This window comes from Symphalangus syndactylus, chromosome 4 (assembly GCF_028878055.3).
Source record: "Symphalangus syndactylus isolate Jambi chromosome 4, NHGRI_mSymSyn1-v2.1_pri, whole genome shotgun sequence".
Lineage (NCBI taxonomy): Eukaryota > Metazoa > Chordata > Mammalia > Primates > Hylobatidae > Symphalangus > Symphalangus syndactylus.
The window spans coordinates 31,058,014-31,085,410 of NC_072426.2; the positions used below are offsets into that span (position 1 = coordinate 31,058,014).

The 27,397-nt window shown below is 35.0% G+C and overlaps 1 long non-coding RNA gene across 1 annotated transcript; it reads right to left on the reverse strand.

Annotated features, from left to right (window-relative positions):
• Positions 1–15,092: 15,092 nt before the first annotated feature.
• On the reverse strand, positions 15,093–26,885 carry LOC129480209 (uncharacterized). Its single transcript, XR_008656940.2, has 3 exons — positions 26,763–26,885; positions 16,269–16,462; positions 15,093–15,179 (listed from the first exon to the last, which is right to left on the reverse strand). It is a non-coding gene; the product is annotated as an uncharacterized lncRNA (long non-coding RNA).
• Between the last annotated feature and the right edge of the window lie 512 nt (positions 26,886–27,397).

The window sequence follows — 27,397 nt, forward strand, 5'->3', positions numbered from 1 at the left end:
ACAGTCACAAAATAGCTTCCTATTAGTGAAGAATTTTGTTTTCTGCCTTTTTACTGTGTAGAATGCTTTCCAAGTAGAATATAAACCTAATTCATTTATATTGTGCTAAGTCTGTTTGTATCATTAAATTTTTGAAGAAAAACATCAAGCCATCAACTGCATGGAAGTCTAATTAGTGTGCAGAACTTCCTCGACTACATTCTTAAAAGATGTAAGTAAAACTATAAAAACATCTTTCTTGATGTTGAGGTTTTAAATGAATTAATTAAGTTTATTCCAATTGGGTCATTTTTCTTTCAAGAAATAATATCACTTTCTACATTTTCTAATGTTTCATATGTAAAATGTGTAATCTAAACTTGGAGTCTCTATGTCCTTAGCTTGCATACATTCTGTTCTTCATCTGTTAAAATATAGACTCTAATTCTTTAATGAAGTTTGTCTCTATCAGTTCACAAATTGTCTTTTACTTGGTCAGTACATTAACAACTTTTAGGCCTCCTACATCACTATTTTATTGCATTGGCTGTTGTAAAATATGTTCTCAAATTTTTCTTTTGCTCTAAACCCCCTAAATGTATTGTGTAATTCCTCGGCTGATTTTAAATTGACATTTAAAATTACATCTAAAAAAATGTATATTTTAGATATTTGCCAAGTATATAATTTCAAAAATGATAAAAAATATTCTTTAAAGATAAAAATATTTATTTTTATATAAGTGAATGGAATCTAAAAGCTATAGTGATTTAACACCTGTCATCAAAAAATTATCATATATTAATATTCTTTTTCACTATTCATAAGTCGCATGCTGTTTTATTTTCATTTTGTTTTCACATATTCTTTTGACTTCTCTGATAGAATTGATCATTATATAATATATTTAATTGTTTGAAAACATTGTATCTATCAACCTGTTTATCATTCTATTGTAGAATTCTGTACATGTATTGTAATATAAGTTTTTCCAGGGAATGTACATTCTTAATATTAGAAAATTTCTTTCATTGTTATTAAAAATGAGTTACCATTTATATGGTAATTAATACAAAATCAAATAATATAAACAAGTGACTGTTTTGTACAAATAATTATTAAATACAAATACTAAAATACTAATTAAAATGTGTCTATTAATATTATTCCATGGAGAAATATTATCAGCTTTTTTTCAAATAATTAAATTGTCAAATAGGTGAATTTATGCTGGAAGGTGATTTTAGTTTTCTCTTCGTGATGAAACCTATCAGGCAAATAATTACAATTATTACTTTTCCCAGTGATGTTCCTGAAATGCTTCTGTCAATTCAATACCCTTTAAGACTCAGCTAATATCATTTTCTATTCTGATTATCAGTGAAATGAATTAGATTGTGAAGCAGATCCTCTCTGTTAGAAACAAGGAATTTGGAAGAATATTCAGTATTTCAAGATACCTTAAATAATAATAGCTACCACTTTCTGAGTGCTTAGTATGTGTGAATTACATTTTTGTGTAATATTTTATCCTTCTTATAATCCTATGAAATAAGATCATACCAATATTACATATAAAAGAAGTAAGGATCACATATCAGAGATGTTAAATTTTCAAAAATTTTACATCTATAATAGGGAATATTAAGTTTAAAAAGTAGTGATATTTTGTACGGTTCGTTGAAATATAGTTAAACAATTTATCTCCTTTGATTAAACTCATATGATGGCATTTGGTACAAAGCCAAAGTGTTCACATGCTTTGTGCCCTATCATCTTTCAAATTGAGATTATATATGCATATATAATATTTTTATTTTTTGAGACAGAGTCTCGCTCTGTCACCCAGGCTGGAGTACAGTGGCACAATCTCAGCTCATTGCAACCTCTGCCTCCCAGGTTCAAGCGATTCTCCAGCCTTAGTCTCCTGAGTAGCTGGGATTACAGGTGCCCACCACCAAGCCTGGCTAATTTTTGTACTTTTAGTAGTGATGGGGTTTCACCATGTTGGCCAGGCTGCTCTTGAACTCCTGACCTCAGGTGATCTGCCCACCTTGGCCTCCCAAAATGCTGGGATTACAGGTGTGAGCTACTGCACCCGGCCTCATATATAAATTTTAATAAAATATACAAGAGTTGTAGAATGTTTTAGTGTCTGTAGTAATGTGGATCCTTAATGTGAACACATGAGAAAAATAATAAAACTATTTTCTTTTTTTTGAGACAGAGTCTCGCTGTCGCCCAGGCTGGAGTGCAGTGGCGCAATCTCAGCTCACTGCAAGCTCCGCCTCCCGGGTTCACGCCATTCTCCTGCCTCAGCCTCTCCGAGTAGCTGGGACTACAGGCGCCCGCCAACACGCCCGGCTAATTTTCTTGTAGTTTTAGTAGAGACAGGGTTTCACCGTGGTCTCAATCTCCTGACCTCGTGATCTGCCCGCCTGGGCCTCCCAAAGTGCTGGGATTACAAGCGTGAGCCACCGCGCCTGGCCAAAACTATTTTCTTAATAAATGAGATATTTCATTTTGTATTTTTGTAATTGTTCATAACTTGGCAAATAAAATTGTAGTAAAATAGAATGCAAATTTATACTGATATTTTGTTATGATGATGTAAATCTTCCCATATGCTTTTGGTTATGAAATGTAAATGGAGTGTGTCACTGTAGTCAAAGCTAGTGAAAGTTACAAAAAAAGTAAGAGGAGGCCTGGTGCGGTGGCTCACGCCTGTAATCCCAGCACTTTGGGAGGCTGAGGCCGGTGGATCACAAGGTCAGGAGTTCAAGACCAGCTTGACCAACATGGTGAAACCCCATCTCTACTAAAAATTCAAAAATTAGTCGGGCGTGGTGGCACAATCCTGTAGTCCCAGCTACCCAGGAGGCTGAGGCAGGATAATCACTTGAACCTGGGAGGCGGCACTTGCAGTGAGCTGAGACTGCACCACTGCACTCCAACCTGAGCGACAGAGCAAGACTCCATATCAAAAAAAAAAAAAGAAAAGAAAAGAAAAAAGTAGAGGAAAGGAATTTGCATTTAAATAGGGTATGGCTGAGACATATGTAGGATGCAAGAATAGCCATTTGTATGTATTTAGTGAGCTTCTATAATTTGTCCAGCACTAAGTTAGGTTCTAGGGATACGTCTATAAATGAAGATTGACACTAAAACAGATACAGAAGCGACCATACCCTTTTGGTGCTTAAATTACTTTGCAGTGAACATCTGGGTTTTTCTCCTCATCAACACAATCTCTTTCCCCCCACCCTTGTTTTCCTGACTTATCTAACCCCTCCCTGTTTTTGTGAAATTGGCTCTTGTACAGCCCATGTGTTATACACAAGCATAAGACCAAGCCCGATTATTTATCTGGGCAGCTTTGATCTTAAACCAAGTTGTATAGGAATACATGTCATTTGAAGTTTAATTATCAGATTTCAGAAACTTAGAGTTAGTTTCTTCATTTCTGCAGTTGAGATTCTGTTAAAAAGAGTGAGGAAGACCCTAATTTTTTGAAGAAAGTCAATCTTAAGGAGGATAGAATTTGCTTAAATATTTAGGGAAGTAAGAGATGGAGGAATGAAGAGTTGGGAAAATGGTGTTGTGTGTGTGTGTGTGTGTGTGTGGTGAGTGTGTTTACTTGAGCATTCTGCATATAACCATCCATATTAGTGTTGTTCATGGACTTGATACTGACATGAATCAGTAAAGTACCCTTTCTAATTCACCTGCCTTGACTTAGGTGTTTCTGGCATTTACAAACTAAAGAGTTCTGATTAACACACAAACATGTAATTTTTTATTATCATAGTATATACTATAAAAAAATTCAAGCTTATTACTGTATAAACTCTACAGAAGAATATACAATAATATATTACTCTAAAGAAAAAGCAAACTTTTTTATCTCTACATATTTCTGTTTTTTTTCTCTCTTCACACACTACTCAATACAACACTCTCACAAACTTCCAGATATATGAGGGTTTTTGCTTACAAACCAAGAAATTATTCAGTGGACACCAGCTGGGTCTTCTATAATTCAATTCAATTCTGACACTATTTGTGGAGTTGCAGTTGTCACCCACCCAGTAATGGATGTGTTGCTCCTATCCAGAGGCTCTCTGAACCCCATAGTTCAAGAATTTTTATAGAGTCTTCATCATGTAGGTATGATTGATTATTAACTCAATTTCCAGCTATTCTCCCCTCTTTGCAGAGTGGGATGTGAGGTAGGAAGCTCCAAGATTCTAATTATTGCTTGGTCTTTCTGGTGAACAGCCCCTAGCCAGGAGCTCATCAAGAGCCACCTCATTCAAAGAAAAGATCCTCATATGAGTCAGGAAATTACAAAGACTTTAGAAGCTCTGTGTCAGGAACTGGGGTCAGACCAAATGCTAGAAGAGAAGACTTTATTTCGCAGTTAATAAGAAATATCTTGGAAGAAACAGAAAAGATACATATGAGGAAGTCAATTTATTCTTAGACCCAAATTACAGTAACCAGTGACCAATTGTGTATAAGAGGGAACTAAACATTTCCCAAAAAGCCTACATGAAAATTTAAACATTAAAAAAGAAGCAAGAGAGAGAGAGAGAGAGAGAGAGAGACAGAGAGAGAGAGAGGGAGAGGGAGGGAGGCAGAGAAAGAAAAAAATTTCTTTAACATTCCAAGCAGGCCAAACTGAACAAAGGATTAGAAGCATTAATTACCTTATTTCTACTTTACCTTTTTATCTGGTAAGAATAGAAAATACAGTGCCTGTGAAGTGGGTAATTGATACCATTAATAACAACGTTTAGGCCAATAGAGCATCAGGGACAATTTTTGATACTGAATGGATTGCCTTGTCAGATGAAAATAACTACTTGAAAATCCAATTTCCAGAATACTTAATCTATAAAGAAAGAGCCTAAACTAGAGGAGCCAGAGAATAAAATTAAGATTCCAGCAATAAAGAAAACTAAGCTAAAATAGCAATCATGTATTTCAACACTGAGGCGAGAGGAACCTGAGGGCAACTTTGCTGTAATCTGTCACCAAGAGGTAGAAGCCCACTATGAGATGTTGCCTTCTCTTTCTACTTCCACAGCAACTTCCTCTGCATATCCTCCTTCCTTTTCTTTCCTCAATGACCCTGTTGCCACAGTCAACCTTGCCAAACAGAGTTGGTGTGGATTTTGTTTTCAGACTGAAAAGTTTTGGGAATTATTCAAGCCTGCAATTACTAGGCCATGGGTGAGAATAAATTATGTATGTTTAATTTATTAAATGACAGCTTTTCCCTGTCTTTTGTTCTATTTTTATCATTTTTCACCTCATACATCAGTGTCCTCAGAATGAAATACTTATGAAATTGAAAGTTGGCTCATAACTAGAACTCTATATTTTTGACAATTCTTAGTTGAAAAATATTACTTTTACTGATCAATGTCCAATGACCAAGCTCATAAGTGTTTTTTCTAACGCTGAAAAAAAAATCAATACTTATATCCCTTTGGATTTCTTAGTACAGGCACTGACAGCTGAGTTAGTGTAAAGCAGGTGGTTATAAATTGCAAGTAGGCATTTACAGCCATCAAAATCTCACTGTTAATAACCCCATTGACCAACAACTAAGCCACCCTCTTATGGATACCAGGAGTAAAGCAACCAGACTACTGACCAGTGAAACAACAGAAAAATACCATCTCTAGGCCAAATTGACTTGTTAATATGTAATCTGGGTTTACCTTACATTTAAAAAAAAGAGATTTTCTCTTGTCTGAATATATGCATCCTGTACCCCTGTCCATGGAGTAACTGTCAAACTTCTTTACATTGAGTCTAATGGACTAAATTAGAACATTTGCTTGGTTCCTAAATTCCACGTGTTTTTTTGACCAAGATATCTGTTTTCATCAACAAAACTATGTTCTTTCTTATGCTATGTCCTGTAAACATGTATATGTCCCCAAACGCATACAGATTTAAATGAAAATCAATAGAACCACATATTTGTGCCTATTAAAAGCACAGCTCGTGTTGACTTAAATCACTTATCTATTGATGGCAATTGTAGCACAAGACATAACTGAAAGGAGACATCTCATTATCTATCAGAGAAAAGCAAAATATGTTATCTTTACCTGCAGGAAAATTACCTACTGAGCTCCGCATACTCAGGAGACCACAATTTCTCCATAACATATATCTTAAGACCTGGGAATTATATCAAAGATCATCAAATATGCAGCTCCTACAAGACATCTTGATCACAAAAGTAGTAGACTAGAAACAAATTCCATTTCAGGGAGTGAAAACCCTGCTAGCTTCTGGCATGGAACTCACAGACGTCATATTGCTTTAGTTTCTATACTCTGGTGTTTAATAAAAATGTCCCCTTAATTCAGTGAACTTTACTGAGTATAAAAGAGATGTGGAGAAACAAGAAATGCCTTCAATACATCATTTGTGATAAAGTACCATTCTTTAGTTATAGTTTCCTTGTCTATGAAACTTAAATATTGATCATAACTTTTAGGTTTCTCCTCTATGGTGCATTCCATTAATACATAACTACATTGCAAATTCTAAGGACATTTTCTGTAAAATGGCATGGCTGATGTTGTGGTTTAGTGTACTCCATTGAATTATTTTGCCTGAGTATTATGGAAAAATTTATCTAAACTAGGTCTTTATTGCTTCTCACTTTAACAATGCTCTGTGGGATATAGTAGTCAGATGAAAGAAATGTAATCATTAAGAATAACTTTAATGTTGTATTTTTGACTTTGTTTAACCTTGGAGCAGATAATACTCTTTTAAAAATAGCAATAATAATGCTTCACAGTCAGTACCTATAGATCATATTAAATAAGGTACTCAAGTGTCTTAGTCCATTTGTGTTGACAGTAAAGGAATAGCTGAGGCTGGATAATTTACAAAGAAAGGAAGATTATTTGGTTCACAATTCTGCAGGCTGTACAAGAAGCATGGTATGAACATTTGCTCTGGTAAGAGCCTCAGACTGCTTCCACTCATGGCAGAAGGGGATGGGGATCCATCGTGTGCAGAAATGACATGATGACAGAGAAAGCAAGAGCAGAGGGGAGGTACCAGGATCTTTTAAATAAACTCTTTAGGGAACTAATAGAGTGAGAAATCGCTCATTACTGTGGGGACAACAGCAAGACATTCATGAGGGATCCACCCCCATGACTCAAACACCTCCCATTAGACCCCGCCTCCAACATTGAGGATCAAATATCAGCATGAGTTTTAGGGGGACAAAGATCCAAACTATAGCACCAAGTTTATGCCAAAGATGTGTTAAAATTAAACACTTCTCACTAATTTAGCTCAATTTTTACACTTTTGGGTTCACACTGAATAATAAATTGTAATCAATTCTATATGAGGACGAAGAAATTTTCCCTTTGCATTGATTGCCTATAATAAACAAGAAAACCTCATGTCTTTTGTTTGGTTAAACATACATGATCCTCAAAGATGCTCTGTCATGTGGCTCAGTTTTTGACATGAGGATCTAAAATTTTTTCTGCATAAGTGTTTAAAAGATTACAATTTGAAGGTGTCTTCTAAATATTATCTGCTTTAACCACTGTTACCTTTGTCAAAGGAGTGCCTATTTACTTGGCTGAGAAGAATAAACAATAGTTTACCTATTTTCATGTTTTCTTTCTTTTCATATAGCAAAATAGGTACATTTGTGGGCTGTGAAAGGTCTAGAACTGTGATGTATTATTCAAAAACATAAATTTTCATTCAAACTGAGTGTGAGGATCCTGGCCCCATCCACCTTTTGGCAACCCCTCTGAATTTCAGTAATTTATATAATGGGGGCCATAATAGTACATTCCGCCTAGGGCTTACTTTTATGATTGAAGGCATTAATGTTGATAAAAAACTTAATATCTGACACAAAATAAATTTTTCTAATAGCTATTATATATGGCAATGCAATAGAAGTTTGAAACAAACCATGAAAGACATATATTTGCGTTTGTCATTAATTAATTGAAACAATAAAAAACTCAATTTAAAATAATCAAATGACAGTAGATATGTAAACTGGTCTTTTATAAATCTGTTATTTTGTTTCTCTTCTATTGGACAACGTGCTATTCTGAGTGAACCCAAGTTAATATGCAGAATTGCATTTCTAATGTTTTTTGACAAAAACGTTCTTGTAATTTAGGCTTTAAGAAAAGGAGGAATTTGTAATCCCAGCACTTTGGGAGGCCGAGGCGGGTAGATCACGAGGTCAGGAGATCGAGACCATTCTGGCTAACATGGTGAAACCACGTCTCTACTAAAAAGACAAAAAATTAGCCGCGCGTGGTTGTGGGCGCCTGTAGTCCCAGCTATGCCGGAGGCTGAGGCAGGAGAATGGCCGCCAGGAAAATGGCAGGCGGGAAACTGGGAGGCGGAGCTTGCAGTGAGCCGAGATGACACCACTGCACTCCAGCCTGGGTGACAGAGCGAGACTCCATCTCAAGAAAAACAAACAAAAAAAGGAGGAATTTATATTCTTTTAAAAAAAAACATACTTTATGGAATTTTTACCTGAAAATCTGACAGTTGTGAGGTGAACTGAACTATCTACTAAACTCTTGGAGCAGGCCATCACTCACAGGCCTGGCAGCGTGACAGAATGACAAAAGACTCGGAGCTATGAGAACATCAGGAGGCATGGACAGTGATAACCTAACTCGAAGCACTGTCAACAGTAGCCACTATGAGGCTCTCTCAAGCAGCTTGCCACATAGAGATGTGACAAGGATTAGATGAAGCAGAGGGGATAATAAAAAAGATGAAAGACACTGACTAATAACTACCCCAACACCCACACAGTTTGTGAGCAACATGAATGTCTTGGGAACTGCCCCAAATCACTGGAGACTCTAGAAAGAAAACTCCTGCAGAAGGGTTGGATGTTCCTAAAATCTTGTTTGAATTCACGGAGCTAACACATCTGCCTAAATCTTTGCAAAGTATATCAGAAACGTGAAAGAAAAATTTTACAGTCTGGCAGAGGCAAATGGCAAATTTTCTTGCTGATGCTATGAATTACAATTTTGTTGACTACTGAATTTTCAGGAATAAAGAATATTTGTTTTGTCCATTGATAATTTAAAGTCATGTCTTAGCAAAATTTTATAAATTCCTAGAACTCAGCAAATGACACTTATGTTTATTAATGTGCATTAATCCATATTTTAAAAATTATAAAATGTCATAAAACATTTATAAGCCACTCATTCACAGATGAATTTAAAACAATTTTTAAATAATTTTAAATGCTCTCATATTATTAATATTTCTGTGCAATTTGATTTTACTTTAGGGTTACAGATACCTTCTGAAAAAAGAGGTATAAATTTAATATTCCTTTTTAGTAGCTACATAGTATTTCATAGTGTTGTTACATTAAAGGATTAAATTGAGCATTTCCCAATTTGTGGATATTTTGGCTCTTCCTAATTTCTTTTAGTCACAATGAGCATTGGCAAAATAACTATTCTGCTGTTATGTTTTTATGAACTAGAACTTTCCTCCAGTCCTGTCCCAGAAAAAGAATTACTGGATCAGAGAATAGATGAATTTTAAATATTAATATATTTCCTTCCTTTGAGGTTTTTTGACATTTATTGATTTGTAGGAGTTATTTGCTATGGATATTTTATCTTTTGGGATTCTTAGTTACAAGACACACAAGTTGAGTCAGGCTGAGTTTTAAAAAATATTATAGAATACTGGATTTCTCAACAGATACGTGGGAGTGCTAAGCAGTGAGGGAAAAATTGCTCCAAATCATTTAACAGAATTTTAACTGGTGGGAAACTACTGGAAAAAAAAAAATGTAACTACCTGTGCCTTGTACATGACGTAACTAGCTTTGTCGTTGAAGTTTGAAATTTGGTTTGGGTATATCCAACTGAAAAGCTTACATTCCGTGCTTTGGTCACTGTTACAAGAGATGCTGAAAAACAAGAACAATTTCCAGTTCTGACAGTTCCTAAAATGGCAGCAGAGCATGTAGCTAGGTGGGAAAGAACTTTCCAGGCAGGAACAACCACCACTGAATGACTTTGAAGAGATGGCATGCCTGGCATATTTGTGATACAGCAAGCTGGAATCGGCAATGGGGAGGGTAACTAGAGGACCAGGAATGGTATAAAGATCAGCGAAAACAGGACTTAGTAGAACATGGTAAGTAATTTGAATTTTTTTCTTTGTGAGGTATAGAAACACTGGATCACTTTGAGCAAAGAAATGAAACTCGCTCCATTACAAAATGTTTATTCTGACTCGTGTGTTGAAAATAGAGTAAAGCAACAAGACAGAAGGCAGAGAAACTGGCAGATGAGTCAGAAGATTGGTGAAGCAAGTGAGAGATGCAGCGTGGACCAGAGTAGCACCTGTGGACCTGGTTATTAGTTGGGGGATTGGAGTTGGGATTGGAATTATGATTGGAAGGTAGAGCCAATGTTATTCCTAATAAATTAATCTGTGGGTGTGAGGGAAGAAATATGAGTTAAAAATAACTTCAAAGTTTCTGCTGAGCTAATGGAAAGTTACAGTTGCCATCATGGGGATAGGTGGATCAGGTTTAGGTGTAAATAAGTAGGAAGAAGCTAGGAATTCAGGTTCTGGGACTTTTTAAAATTTCGACATGTATATTGAATATTCAAGTGGAATGCAAATAGGAGTTGGAAAGTCAGGAAAGTGTTCTGAGATGGAGATATAAATATGCGCGTTACTGGCTTTTCAAGAGTGTTTAGAGCATGGTAACGAGTGAGGTCATCAAAAGCAGTAGCATGAATACACAAGAGATGTCTAAGGCCTGATACCTGGAATACTCCAATGTAAAGAGCTTGGGGAGGAGCAGAGAAACTACCAAAGGAGATTGAGATGGTGTTGCAAATAAAATAGAAGAAAAATCAAAAGCCATGTGATACCCAGCTCTAGGAAGCACAAATGGCAATTTTGTGCAAATCAAAAATGTGTCCTTTCCTCATGGCACAGTACTGCCATCTGCTGGAATATGTTTCCAAAAACTGTATTAAGATTATAATGCCCCCAAGGTAAATGTCCTTCAATGCTTAGCTGTAAGCAGTAGAGAAAGTGTATCAAGGTGGAGGAAGTATATCAAATGTTTCTGATCTGTTTAAGGCTTATGAGTATTGAAAAACGATTAATGGATTTAGCAACATTAAGTATGTGATGACCTTGACAAATGTCGGTTTGAAGTCATGAAAATGAAAGTTTAGTTACTGTTGAGTTTAAAAGAAAATGAAAAAAAAAAATTGTACACATTATTATTTTCATTTTCTTTTAAACCCACAGTAACTAAACTTCCATTTTCATGACTTCAAAATGACATTTGTTACGGTCACCAAATCTGTACAACAAACCCCCATGACACAAGTTTACCTATATAACAAACTGCACGTGTCCCTGAACTTAAAATAAAAGTTAAAAAAAAAATAACCATGGACAGTGACAATGGACCATTCTATCAAGAAATTTTGTTGGAAGAAGAGGCAGAGAAATAGGTTAGTCTGTAGTTGACATGGAAGTTGCTTCAAGGAAGTAGGGTGGAAAAATTTGTCATGAAGGAGAAATAAGGAAAAATTAAGACCACAGCACTCTGTAGTAGATGAGAGAGAATAAGATCTAAGGCACTAATGAAGGAATTGTCTGTAGAGACAGGGAAATACATAGTTCATGCATAGGAGGTGGTGAAAAACAGAGACTCTAGAAGGAGGGTAGATATGGTAATTAGAGTCTGTAGACACTTTCTTCTTTTCACAGTATAGTAAGAAGCAAGGTCAGCAAAAGCAAGTGAGGATGAAAAAGGAGATTTGAGAGCTCTCTGGCTAGCATCTTCTCACTTTTACTATTGCTATGGGAACTAGGAGAATCTCAAAAGTATTTACATACTTCTTGGAGAATACATTTTTCCTGATGAATATTTAATAGCAACAGCCTAAACAAATATTATTTAGTAGAACATGCTTGTTTTTAGTCATCTTCTTTCCTCACAGTGTTATCTGTTCTACTCATGTATTGATGAGTGATCATTCCATCTGAATATTACTCGACAGGTTTGCATCCTTCTCTGACCTTGGACATTGGCATGTGTTCCTAACCTGGTTTCCTTCTCCATCAATGATACACATTATTATTTAATTTCCAAACTCTGTCAAATAAATGTGTGACAATATATTCATGTGATAAAAATAATCACTGATAATTTGCAATACATTCGTAGAAGTGTGACTTGTACCTCATTTGTGTGCTGACGTCTAGTGCAGATCTCAGAGTCAGGCCAACTCTCCATTGTCCTCACGATCCTACTTGTCTTAGTCTGTTTTCTGACAGACTATTTTGGATTGGGTAACGTATATTGAAAATACATTTATTTCTATCAGTTATGGGGGACTGAGCATTCCGAGGTTAAGGGCTGCATCTTGTGAGTGCCTTCTTGCTGATGGGAACTCTGTACAGACTTCTGAGCCAGCACAGGGCATCACATGGTGAGAATGCCGCATATGCTAACATGCTGTGCTCAAGTCTATCTCCCTCTTCTGATAAAAACACCAGTTTCATTCCCATGATAACCAATTAATTAACTATTTAAATACACGAAACTATGAATGGGCTAATCCTTTCATGAGGATGGAGCCCTCCTAAAGGCCTCATGTCTCAATACTGCCACATTAGGGATTAAGTTTCAACATGAGTTTTGGAGGGGACCAACCATAGCACTTCACTTCCCCATTTTCTGACCAAGGCCTTCAGACTACAGAGTAGCTATTTAATTCTATGTTTTTGACATTGTCCCATGCCTGCCTCACTTTTAATCCAAGAGGTATAGTTTTCATGGTTTCAAACAATGCTAACAGTCTTTTCTTTATAAGATCAATATGGAAAATTTGATGAAATAAATGAAAAAAACTGTATATATACTAAACTTCTATGAACTAGTTAATACAGAATTTTGTCTCCATTGTTGATGGGGGTGACTAAAATTTCAGTTGAGTTCCTACCTAATTTCAACTTTTATTCTTGAATGGGGGATTTCCCCATTTCGATTACTATTATATTCAAGAAGCCAATCACAAGAAATATTTAAAGATAATAATGACTATTTTCTTGCCCAAAGTGGCTATTTTGCATCTCCAAGTTTCCAAACTAATTTACATTGCTCTTACCAACTTGTTGCCTGTAATCATATTTTTCACATTGATAGTGAGAATCTTTATCTCATTCCCTGCCTTTAAAGATAACTTTTATTATAAATTTTGTTACTGTTTACAGGATAGGATGTTACTTTAATTTAGTTTTCAATGAGTTTTTATTAAAACCAAGTATTGAACTTTTGCTTATCTATTATGTTAGCCATATATTTTTCTACTTTAGTTAACTACTTTGGTGCATTGAAAAAATAGATTTTATAACGCATAGCCATCTTTAAAGTCCTGAAATAAACTGATAGTTATGTCATAATTTTATTAATATACTCTGGGTTTGGGCTAACCACTGATTCATTTAGTAGCATTAACATTTTCCTCTGCCTCAATTTTAGTTCAAGATAAAATTGGCGTATGGTATTATGTTTCTACTTTCTTTGTTCAGTAATGTTACAAATGTTACCCTAACCTCATAAAACATATAATAGAAATTTTAGTATCATCAAGTGGTGAGAGAATTTTTGTTTTCTATTTCCTCTTACGCATTCTTTCTAAGATATCTGGCTTCTCTGTAAGGCTAGTTTAGAATGTTACACTTCTTACACAATTCTAGCTCTGTATATGCCATAATTACATAAATAACAGAGGATGAAAATCACTTCAAAGGATGAAACATAGAAATTGATGTAGTGAAGCTTTAGGTTGTCCAAGATAATATTTTCTATTTAAAACGTTGCAAATCTGGCCAATTGAATTATATTCACTTTGAACATCTACAATAAGTGCTTACTTTTGGTTTGAGTAAATACAAATAAATCGCTTAAGAAAATATGGCATTATTCCCCCTCAGGGTGCATTCAAACTAGAATAAAAAATTGTTACAAGAAGAAGATGAAGTCACCAAAAGAGCTGAGAAATGTTAAAATAAAGAATGTCAGGCAGAATACTCATAAGGCTGAACTGTTAACATAATTAGGTACTTGCTAAAAACTTACCAAGGTACAACCTGGGCAATAACACCTTCTAGAATGGCAACCAGACTATAGAGAGTGTTAAAAAGAAGAATCTTGGCAAAAATGATGTTAGCAATTAAAAATGAGAAAACTAAGGATAAACAGAAAGGGGTCTAGAAACAATTCAGGAAGAGATATTTGAAAGGCATGTGCTATGATAAAGTTTAAGTGACATAAAATTAATAGTAATATCAGGAAGCAAAAAAACTAGCAGAAATGGAAAGATACAGAGTGAAAGGGGACACTCACTTGAATCACAAGATTATATATTTGAGTTCAGTACACTGAAATATTTCATTTTTCAATATGATAGATGTATAGTAACTCTAGGCACTCATTTCAATATACAAGAGCCATTAAAAAGGCACTTCAAGGTGTTAGCAGGATCTACTCCATTATAACCATAGATTGCAGGTTTGCCTTCACTCTGAAAAGAGTTTCCTTTGTAGTTTTATGTGAGAAAAATACAATATCAAAATGAGCATATTGCGATACAGAATCTCCCTATTAACCAAATGCAATGACCCAAATATGACCCCACAAGAAGTGAATCTGGTGCATAAAACTAACGAGGAGGGTGAAATTGTTCATTCTGTAAAATTGATGGTCAGTCACTGAAGAGAAAAATTTGGGACTGCATTTCAGGAAAAAGAACCAAAACAGTAACACAATTCTGCTTCTACATAATTATACGGACCCTCATGAATCACTTGTGAAGAAAAAAAAACAAAACCTCTTCTCAAAATTCTGTCCACTAATTTCTAAGGGAAAAAAAATGTGATAGATAGGAAACATGATATAGCTAGAGCACAGACATGCAGATGACGAATTACAAATCTTTCTCTAAATTAAGATTTTTAAACGTTCATTTTGCTATTTGAATATAGGAAGATGACTCCTGTTTTCTCATTTGATATATTTAATGGAGAGTTCACAGATAACAATTGTTTCCTCGGCTTAAGGTCAATGTATTAAGGTCGTCGTAGAACTGAAAAATAAAGAGAAAAATGCTGAAAGTTTTCAGCTTTAGTGTATTTATTATCTATAAAAAAAGTATTTCAAAGACACTATTTTTACTCTGTTATAATGAATTCAGACTATGTCTCACGATCTTTTGGAAAACTGAAATAATCTCAAATTATTTCCTGAGTACAAAATGTCAATGTAATGAGAGTTTAAATGTGATGACCCAATTATTTCAATTAAATTATACAATATTTATTAGACTATAAGTTGAAAACTGCTATCACATAACTTTATGAATTGCAGAAGATAGAAGAGGATGAAATAATAGCATAAAATTATCTCTTATCATTCTCTCTTTGATAGAAACAGACAGTATATGTTCATTATAATATTTGATGAGTTAGCTGTCATAATCGGTTCTATCTTTTCATAATACTGTTTATCCTATTATAAACCTAAATTCTGTTTGATCAATTGTTGGTCTCAGAGTGAGGGAATCAGTCTTACATGTATTAATTGAAGCTTTATGGTATGAAGTACAGCCCAAAGATTAATTTTACAAGAAATATGACTATAAGTAAAATAGATTCTGACACTTCTATACAACACGTTAACACATCTTTGTCATAAGCATGATTCTAGACAATACTACTTTAGAACTTTACTTCTCTGTGGCTGAAGGTTGGGAGTTTTTTTAAATTTTTTACAAAGAAAATCTAGTCATATCAAAAATCTGCCATAAGAGAAAGATTTTAAGTTTTAAAGAAGTCAGAACTATAGTTAATAATACTGTATTGTTTACTTGAAATTTGCTAAGAGGGTGGCCTTAAGTGTAACACTATGTTATACTTATGTACAAGTGAGTCTTAAAACAAATAAACACTCATGATTTTACTTGTAGTAGCTTTGATTTGCTCTCTGTACAACCAAGCTTCTTGAAAGTAATTTTGACTCTGAGTTTTCAATTCCTCATTTAATATTATTTTAAGTCACAACACATTGCTTCATTTAAAGCTCTGCTATTCCTAGTCCTAATTGTTCTTGTCTGTACCAGGCACTTGACATTTATCCAACCATTCAGTTATTAAACAAATATTTATTCAGTGCTTACCTTCTGCCTATTGCTGGGATATGTCCTGGAAATCCAACAGTGGATGCTTCTGTTTTTCTGTCTACCTCCATAAATAGCTCTGCTTCCGTTGGTCTCCAGCAATGCTGTCCAATCTCAACCAGTTAGTTATGCAGAAAATGTTGTAAAACTCATGTGCCAGCATTATAATCTTTCTTTTTGCCACAGAAGCAGAGCTTATTGACAATAAGAGTAAAATGTTTCAGTTCAGAGGCAAGAATTATACAAGTGAACATTTTGAAGTAATAACAATGTGTGACTATAACAAAATGTAGAGACTTGTAAAGGAAACTACATGATGCCCAATTGCTGAAACACCATTCATAGTGGAGAAATCAGTCACACTATGTGTGTTTTACAAATCATTAACACACTCAGAATAAATGCTTGAAAATATGAATAGCTTAGAGAGGAAAGAGCTTTTCTGTCCTACTACTTACCTATCTGATAACTAGTGAAAATGGCTACTTCAACCTGTAACACATTCAGTGTAACATTTCTGAAACCTATACTTTCTCTAATATTACCGAGCCACGTCAGATGAAAATACACGTAATTTCTGTAGCTATTGTTTTGTGCTAACTTTACAGAATTTGTTCAGTCAACCAACAGTATTACATTATTTATTAGTGTCCTTGTCTCAGAGCCAATTAATCATAAACATCCCCACAAGTTGAACCGTCTAACAATGGAATGGATTCTCATGTGTTTTCTGCACACTTGCCCCCCAATTACGTTCCATGAGTAGATCCAGAAGAGACTCCCTTCACTAAGGCATTAAGAAACATATGGGTGAGGGGAGATTTTCCATCACTGAAAGTACTCTGGTTGCTCACTTCTGTGGGCCAGATACGAACCATAAAGGAGGCCACAATTGAGAAGTGCTCAGAGATTTCAGTAGGAATGATGTGATTCCAGAAAATCAGATACAACATTATAGAACTTAACCACCAAACAAAATGTGGGTAATCTACAATCAAGGCTGGTAGAGTTGTACAGGTCATCAGAGTGCCTTGGACCAAGAAAACTCTGGCAGTGGCTAAATGATTTTGACATCCTTAGAACAAAATAGAGATCCTCTTAGAATATTGCTTAATTCCTATAACAAGAAATTCTTCAGATCTGGAGCCAAAAGCTTGACTCCAGTCACCACTGTGGGGATATAGCCTCTCACCCAGTTTCTATGTTAATTTTCTGACTCAGAGCCCTTTGATTAAATAGGGTGCCTGGAGGACTCTGCACTATTGACGCACCACTCACAGTAAATCTTTCCCCATGCCTTCCCCAAAGAGACTTGTGGCCTTTTTTATAGCATATCCGCTCTGTGAAGCAATTCACTGTGAATAGCTTTTCCTGGCACCTGAGGAGTTTACCTAGACATATACCAATCTTCATGGATTTCAGAGTCTGGCACTACTGGTCACATCCTTCTTTCCAGAGTGCTTTCCCATTTGTTATTGTTGTTGCTGTTGTTTGTTGTTTTGAGACAGGGCCTCATTCTGTCCCCCAGGCTGGAGGGCAGTGGCACTGTATCCACTCACTGCAACCTCCGCCTCCCAGGTTCAAACGATTCTCCCACCTCAGCCTCCTGAGTAGCTGGGACCACAGGCTTGTGCCACTGTGCCCAGCTAACTTTTATGTTTTTGTAAAGACAAGGTTTTGCCATGTTGCCCAGGCTGGTCTTAATTAGAGGGCTCAAGTGGTCTGCCTGCCTCAGCCTCCCAAAAGGCTGGGATTACAAAACTGAGCCACCATGCCCTATCTGTTTTTCCATTTGGATTCATGGAATAGCCTCTCCTGATTCTGCTTATATATTTTTAGCTACTTTGTATTATTGGAGCATAATATAGACACAGAAATGGTCCTAAATTATGAGAGTGTAGGTCAATGAGTTTCCCAAATAGAACAACCTCATATAATCACTACATTGATCAACAAACAGGGCAGCCCCCACACCTCAGATATCATCATTTTGACCTCTTCCAGGTAGTGACCATCTAGGTTTGTCATTACCTTGACTTCTAACACTATGAATTAGTTTTGTCTGATTTTGAGCTCAATATAAATGTATCATACGGTATGCATTCTTTTATGTATGCGTTTGTTCATGTATAACCAATAACTTACTTGTGATGTCACAGAAAAAATTCAAGCATCAAATGGAAAAGCAAATTTTAATAGGTAAGAAACTAGTGGCCTTTAAGCTGACAGTATGTTTGTTTGAATAAAAAATATTATTACTTTAAAATAATCAACTTAGCAAAATACAAAATAAGAACATTTCACATGAACATCTTAATTTTTGGTATGTGTTTAAATATCAGCACATCTACTCATATTCTTCATAAACAGAGTCATAAGTCTTAGTAGATGCTGCCATGTTTAGACAGGTTGTCTTCTCTAATTATCCTCAGTCCCCACCATTCCATAGTGTCCCCAGTAGAGATATTACTGACATTTGTCATTTATTGCCATAATTTAGCAATTATGTTGTTTTTCACAGTCAGCTTGCCTTCTTTATTTTAATTTTTATATACCATGTAGGCATCTCAGTGTTTCACTCTTGCTGTGAGACAGCCATAGATCCCTTTTGACCTAGTTTTTATTCTTTCTTTTTCAAAATTATTTTCCCTAAAAGAATAGAGCCTATAAGCCTCCAAATAGCGCATTTAAACTCAATCACATCTAGAAAACAATGCTAAACTATTCAGAAAGAATGAAGAGAATAAATGAATTCTCTAAACCCAGAGCTAATGAGTGCCAGCTCTGAAAATAAAATTCTTGATTCTTGACATCTGGCCTAGTGTGCCTAGGAAGTATAATCAGTTACTCTGACTCAGTTATTTTAATGATTGAAGTAAACTACTTAACAGTTAAACATTATAAACTAAAAATACTTAAATTAGCTTAGATATAATCAAATAATTTCACTTTTTAATTCCAAATAATGAAGTGTTTGGTTGTAGGGTATTAGATCTTTCATGGAAGAAAGTAGTCCCATAAACCTAAGTACAAATTTCAAATGTAAAATAAAACTGATCAAGCCAGGGACCAGGTTTGGCAAAAAGTATTACAAGATATGACTTGTAAAATGGCAATTATTGTGAGCAATTTTAATAAGACCTCATCAGAGCATATTGCATGTTCTCATAAAGGGGAAAAGAAGTAAATATCAGCATGTATTGAAAACTTTATACCCATTATACATCAGGCTTTCATTTTACCATTTAATTTTCATGGACATGGTAGGGATAGGATATTGTTATCATCCCTATTCTTTAGTGAGAACTGAGATTTACAAAAGAATAAGTAAATTTTCCAAAATTAATTGCTAATAATTTGTACACAGACCATTTCCAAATTCATAAGGTAATTGCTGTTTTAGTTACTTTGGGCCATTAAAACAAATTACAGTAGACAGGGTGATTAATCAGAAAATGCTTGTTCTCACAGTTCTGGAGGCTGGAAAATTCAAGATAAAGGTGCTTACACATCCAGTGACTGATGAGGGCCTATTTCTTTGCTTGCACAGGGCCATTTTCTCATTATATACTGACATGGCAGAGACTGAGAGAGAAAGAGATTATCTCTTCGGTGTCCCTTCTTATAAGAGTACTAATCTCATTCACCAACTAATTACCTCCCAAGGGCCCACCACTGAATACGATCACATTGGGGACTAGGGATTCACCATATGAATTTTGAAGGTACATAGACATTCAGTTTTAGCAATTGCTAACAATATTACTCTTACACAACCATTTTTCTCACTTAAATATTTTCAATCAATTATTTAATAAATGGAAGCATTGGGATTACTTAGGTATAACCATAAGAATTTATCTGGGAGATAGGTGTGTGTGTGTGTATGTTTTTCATGGGGGAGAAGTTTGTGAAATAGAAGCAGTGGATTGAGAATCTGGATAATAAGAAAATATTCTATTGATGCTGGTGATTTTAATGTAACACAAGAGTTGCCTGTCCACTGATTCAATCAGTGGGTATTTCAGTATGAGGCATACTTGGTGACTAAGCTTTCACGTGGTAATCTGAGGTTAATATTTACGTAGAATTAGAGTTATAACTCACATAAATTCACACAGAAACATTTTTACATTGCCTACTGAATTTTATACATATATCCAAGAAATGAAGTATATGGTGTTCACCTTTCTCCAGGGATTTATAGGATAATTAGACAAACTCTTCCAACAATTATAAAAATAAGAACTGAAATAACAAGTGCATATTCTGAATTATAAAAAGCATTCAAAATAACAAAAAGCTTATATCTTTGATCCCAATAACCTATTTTAATTTTCTTTTTAAAATAAAAGTTTTAGAGGCAAAAAAAAAAAAGCCATAAGTAAACCAAGTACAGATAAAAGAAATAGGAATGAGAAACAGTGTATGTGTGTGTGTATGTTTGGGCATGCCTATAGGTATAGTCGTGTGTGAATTTAAGTGAAAACATTTACTAATTGAATAAAATCCAGTAAGTGTTTTTATGTGTATATGCATGTTTGTGTTGTGTTTTGGAGTTGTTATTTGGCTTTTACAGAATATTCAAAAAGAAAACCAAATAGGATTGTCACCTATATTGCACAAATAACCAGAGAAAAGTCACTTAAATGGCCATAAAATAAATGCTGAAAATAAATGCAAAAAAAATAATATTTAGGGTAAGAATGCCCACATGTATTACAGTCCCCAAAAAGCAATTAAGCAGAAGAAATTGCTTTTAGAGCTTGGCAAGATTTAAAGAGTTACCATTAAAGTTTGAGTTGGATGTTACTCCATGAAGAGAATATATCCTTAAACACTGCTGCCCTGTGCATCAGAATATACTCACTTTGTGGACAAAGACATAAAGGCTCTGATATTGGACCTGTTGCTGGTTAGCAATGTCTTGACAAATGGGATCTAATTAAACTAAAGAGCTTCTGCACAGCAAAAGAAACTATCATCAGAGTGAACAGGCAATCTACAGAATGGGAGAGAATTTTTGCAATCTATCTATCTGACAAAGGGCTAATATCCAGAATCTACAAAGAACTTAAATTTATAAGAAACAAACATTGCCATCAAAAAGTGTGCAAAGGATATGAACAGGCGCTTTTCAAAAGAAGACATTTATGTGGTCAACAAACATATGAAAAAAAGCTCATCATCATTACTCATTAGAGAAATAAAAACCATGATGGCATGCCATCTCATCCCAATTAGAATGGCAATCAATTAAAAGTCAGAAAACAACAGATGCTGGAGAGCATGTGGAGAAATAGGAATGCTTTTACACTGTTGGTGGGAGTGTAAATTAGTTCAATCATTGTGGAAGATAATGTGGTGATTCCTCAAGGATCTAAAACTAGAAATACCATTTGACCCAGCAATCCCATTACTGGGTATATACCCAAAGGATTATAAATCCTGCTACTATAAAGACACATGCACATGTATATTTATTGTGGCACTATTCACAATAGCGAATACTTTTGAACCAACCAAAATGCCCATCAATGATAGACTGGATAAAGAAAATGTGGCACATATACAGCATAGAATACTATGCAGCCATAAAAACAAATGATTTCATGTCCTTTGCAGGGACATGGATGAAGCTAGAATCCATCATTCTCAGCAAACTATCACAGGAACAGAAAACCAAACACCACATGTTCCCACTCATAAATGGGACTTGAACAATGAGAACATATGGGAACAGGGAGGGAAACATAACACACTGGGACATGCCAGGGGGTGTGGGGCAAGGGGAGGGATAGCATTAGGAGAAATACCTAATGTAGATGACGGGTTGATGGGTGCAGCAAATCACCATGGCTGATGTATACCTATGTAACAAACCTGCACGTTCTACACATGTATCCCAGAACTTACATATAATAGTTTTTTTAAAAAGAAATGTCTTTGTTAATATTTCCCCCTTTTTCTTGATATAAATTTAATTTGCAGTTGGGTGGGGCATGGTGGCTCACACCTGTAATCCCAGCACTTTGGGAGGCCGAGGTGGGAGGATCACCTGAGGCCAAGAGTTCAAGACCAGCCTGTCCAACATGCTGAAACCTTGTCTCTACTAAAAATACAAAAATTACTACTCTGGAGGCTGAGGTAGGAGAATCTCTTGAACCCGGGAGGCAGAGGTTTCAGTGAGCCGAGATTGCGCCACTGCACTCCAGCCTGGGTGATAGAGTGAGACTGTTTAAAATAATAATTAATAATAATAATAATAATAATTCACCGTTATAAGCAGCCTAAATTTAAAATATTTCTTAAGAAAAAGATTGAGACTTTGTTTTAAATAATTGTGTTTTTATGACAATACCTACACATATACACACACACACACAAACACACCAACAAACTAAAGAACGTTTTCTGTTATATATCAAATCATACTTTTATTAGTGTGGTTAATTTTATTTTATTTCTCTCTTATCAATTTATCTATTACCTATCTCTTAATCCATCCATTCATCCTTCCATTCAATCTTCTATTACTTTTAATATTTTTAAATAAACTGCCTTGTTGCTTTGATTTGTATTAATGTAGACAGGCAGAACATGAAATGACAGAAAGACTTTTATTTGCATGGAATCTCCTGAAATCAGCTAATAATTCACTATGGATTCTATTTACTCAGATTAATAACTGTGCAGAAATGTCATTATCTGAAGAGCACAAATCTGGGGACAGACAGAATTTTAATCATGGACTCTGTCATTTACTGACTGTGTGATTTTGGTTATTTAATAATCCAGACTCTAGTCTCCTCAATTATAAAACAGGAATAATAATGGACTTAACTTTATTATAGGTTAAGCAACATAAATTGCTTTGGGTATTCAAAGAAGATAATTAATTGCCATGGATTAGGAATCTGAAATAGAAGTTTGAATTCCCAGGGGTGAAACAAATTTAGCAATACTTGCATGACTATTGGAGAACCAGGACACTTAACAGGTATATATATGCCCCTCTGACCACCTCCTAGATGTTTTTTGCCATGTCAGCAGTAGGCTTACTGTCTATATTATTTACATGTGACAGCTCAAACAATGTGATGTGAACTATGGAGGGAGACACTTCACACTTAACATTTGTTCTTCAGTTTCCCCAACAGGATGCCTCCAAATGTGAAATGAAACTCATCAATAGCAAGCTGAGGAATGAGTCTAAATGAATGACATTTTGGAATAACATATTTGACACTTGTGAGGTCCACCAGTTGTGTCTTAATCAAGAAAGCCGGCAGATATCCACAGGATTCATCTCTTAGGCAAACACATCTAAAAAAACACATCCATTTGTCTTATTTTAAATCCATATTTTAACTTTCAAAATATTTCAATGGACATTTTGCAACACAATTATGCTAGTTTTTACCACTTTCTCCCCAGTGTGTAAAAGAACAAAAGAATACAAATTCCTTCGTATGTCAGTTATTTAGTCATTTCAAATTTTGATATTCCCAGAAGTTATAAGATTCTTGTCTCACAGATGTGATTATAAAACACATTTGATTTACCACCTTTTTGTCTTCTGTTTTCTACAAATTAGCTCTCTTGTGCAAATGGAGAATAGTATATGTATTTGGTACTAAATTTCCCTCGTAATTGTCAGAACCTCACCACTTATTGTTTTGTAGGAACTGGACTTTAAAAAAATCAGACCATATGATAATTTTGATATTAACACTCTTCTGAAAGACTCAGTGAATGAACTAGTCATCTATATTCACTGAATAAAAACAAAATAAGACAAACTTATTCCATAGTATAGTACTTTAGGTTTGCTAATGTAAAAAAATTAGTTTAAAAATATTATTTCTGAGAGACAATAGCATTTCTCTGTGATACATCTACATACATACAACTGAAGAAAATAGCTTTTATATTTATTTCTTGTAGGAGTTGTATAGCTATGCAAAGTATTGTAATGCAAGAGGTACATCATAAAAACTGCTTTGTTTCATGTTGTGTGCATGTGTATTTGTGTATTTACATATAGACAGTGTACTCACTGTTGTTTAGTAGCACATTTTATGATGAATGATGGAACCAGTACAAATTTAGTGTAAATTTAACTTATGAACTCTTCACATACACTATCGCATAAACATTACAAGTTAGAGAATGTAGGGACTTGAATCCACAAACCACAGATGTCAAGATAAATACATTATGTTTGGATTACTTGAAACTGCCTGTATAATTGAATTTACAGTTGTTTTTTAAAAAAGAAAATAGAACTGAGAAGAAGTGCTACAGCGATCATAGTCTGTGATTTAAAAGAAAATAAATACCACTAGTTTGTGCCCAGAAAAAAATAAAAAATAAAAAAAATAAAACTATGGGAACTTTATTACCCTTATCTATACTCTCCCACCTGCAAGAAAAAAAAATGCCTCTCCTCACAATGAATAACACTAGGTAGAGGAAATATCTCTGCTTAGTTTTAGAAGAAAGAGAAAAAAATCATTGCAAAACATTCATATGCAAATAAGAATCTGAAGGAAAAGGCAATGTGGAGGATAGGGCATGATTTCACCACTGGGAGGGAGATGTAGCCTGGCAGGTGCATAACTACTTTTTCATAGTCAGAGCCATCAACCTAAAGGTAGAAACCAAAACAAGTCTAAATCAGAAAAATGATCGTCAGTATATTACATTTAATGTCAAAACATACTTTGTAGAATATATATCAATTGCAATCTCATTTTGAGAGCTAACCTAGAATTATGATTTTATTTGGAAGCCTGATTCTATTTGCCTCATTTGGTCCATTTCGTTGTACATTAAGACTTGAACATGAGGTTTATGATATAAAGTTCTCTTTAAATAGGCTCCATGAAATTTAAAGTTATCTGCTGGGAAATAATCAACTTTTCAAATTCATAATAGCCTTGTTTTGGGGAAAGTAGTTTTGACTTGATGAGTAAATGGATCACTAAGGATTACTGTGGTGGGGAGTAGTGATGGGAAGCAGTCATAGAAACCACTAGTTAACATATGTCACAGGTAATAATATCAGGTATTTTGATGCTAGTGTCAATGACATCCAGCATGCCAGGAATTTTCAAACAAAACAAACAACAACAAACACTTTGATTGTGTTATACAACCTGCAGCCATTATTTTTTATTAGCTGTTATCTACCTACCTGTCTCTTTATCCATTGACTATTTCATCAGTGTGTGTATGTTTGTGTGTGCATTTCAGAATGGAATGAGTGATGAAAATTATATTCTTTCATGCATAGATATTTGTAGAGGGCTTGTTGTGTGCCAGATGTCAAGCAATTGTAATTGAGTAAAATAGTATTGAAAAACTACTCGCTGCCTTCAAGGAGTACAGTGTCTAACTAGGTAACTCAGACAAGTAAATAGGCAACTGCGGTGTAGGATATTTCTGGGGATCAGAAAACAAAACCCCAGATGAAAGCCTCAGCAGCAGACTCAGAAACAAACGTTTTTCTCTGATCTTCTCCTGTCCTCTTGTCTCTCAGTTCTAATCTCCGATTAGGCTAGCCATAGAAACTAGAATTTCTCTTCCACAATGGTGGGTCGTAGTGAACAGAACCCCTTTTCTTCAAAGCCAGTCATAAAACCCAAATATATTACTCTAATTTTTCCTCCACCTTATCTGTGTAAAAACTGGCCATAAAGAAATTATGTGACTTACCTTGTTTGACTGAACATCTTAAGACCCAGTCCAAAGATGGTGCTGCCCCATACCCAGAAGAAGAAAAAAATACATGCCTAGAAATGTCAAGAAAAATCTAGACTGACAGGCCTTGCTGAGTTTCCCCACCCAGTCTATTAGCATTATTAGATCATATACCTTTCTTCCAATAGTATTTCTACACAGCTGTCCACACTTTGTTAATTTCCCCTCTATCGTAGGGTCTGCATTTGGAAGGCTGCCGTGTATATTCATTAAATGAATTTCTAAGCCTTTTTTCCTCCTAATCTGCCTTTTGCAATTAGATTTTTAGTAAAACTACAGTGGGACAAGGGCCTTGGCATCCACAATAGCAAATCTTATAATACAAGGTTAAGTACAGAATGAACCCACAATGAGAAACATAAAATTTGAGGAGCTTCATATAAATTATGGAATTAGCCAATTATTTCCCAATGAAAACAACAACATACAGCACATATTTTTCTGAAGCAGAGACAATACCTTCTTACACATTAATGTTATCACTGATAAAATGATTATTTTTATCATTAATTTTAAATTGAAACACAATGGTCATTACTTGCCCAAGCTTAAGAAGCTAATTATTAGGCAAGGCTCAGCGGCTCACGCCTGTAATCCCAGCACTTTGGGAGGCTGAGGCAGGCAGATCACGAGGTCAGGAGATCGAGACCATCCTGGAAAACATGGTGAAACCCCATCTCTACTAAAATACAAAAAAAAAAAAAATTAGCCAGGCATGATGACACACACCTGTAGTCCCAGCTACTCAGGATGCTGAGGCACAGGAATCACTTGAACCCGGGAGGCGGAGGTTGCAGTGAGGGGAAATTGTGCCACTGTACTCCAGCCTGGCAACAGAGTGAGACTCCATCTAAAAAAAGAAAAAAGAAGAAGAAGAAGAAGCTAATTATTATCTGAGTTGTGAGTAGAATCCAGGACTCCAAATATGAATCCAATGCTTTTTGTGTAAGTTATGCTGCTTCAATTTAAATTTCTTTTTTTAAATAGTAGAAATTAGTGGAAATGAAACATTTGTAAAGTTAACTCTTCTTGCTTGTTTTTCCTTTATTTTTTTCTCCAGTTTGCAATGAAATCAGTATAACAAATAAAAACTGCAAATAGATAACTAATCAAATTAATGGTTTACAACTGAAGAATAACGTCATGTAAATGCTACTACTGATCTTAGAAGTCCCATCCATTTCAATGAAAGCTATATTTGGGAATTCCACAACTCAGTCTGCTCTTAGTAGGGATGAAGGAAATTGTTTCTGTATCTGGCCAAACTAATATGGAGTTTGGGATACATTCTATTAAATTCTGTGCTTTGATATGATGTAATAAATCCAAAATAATACATTTATGCTACATACAATTTTTCATTA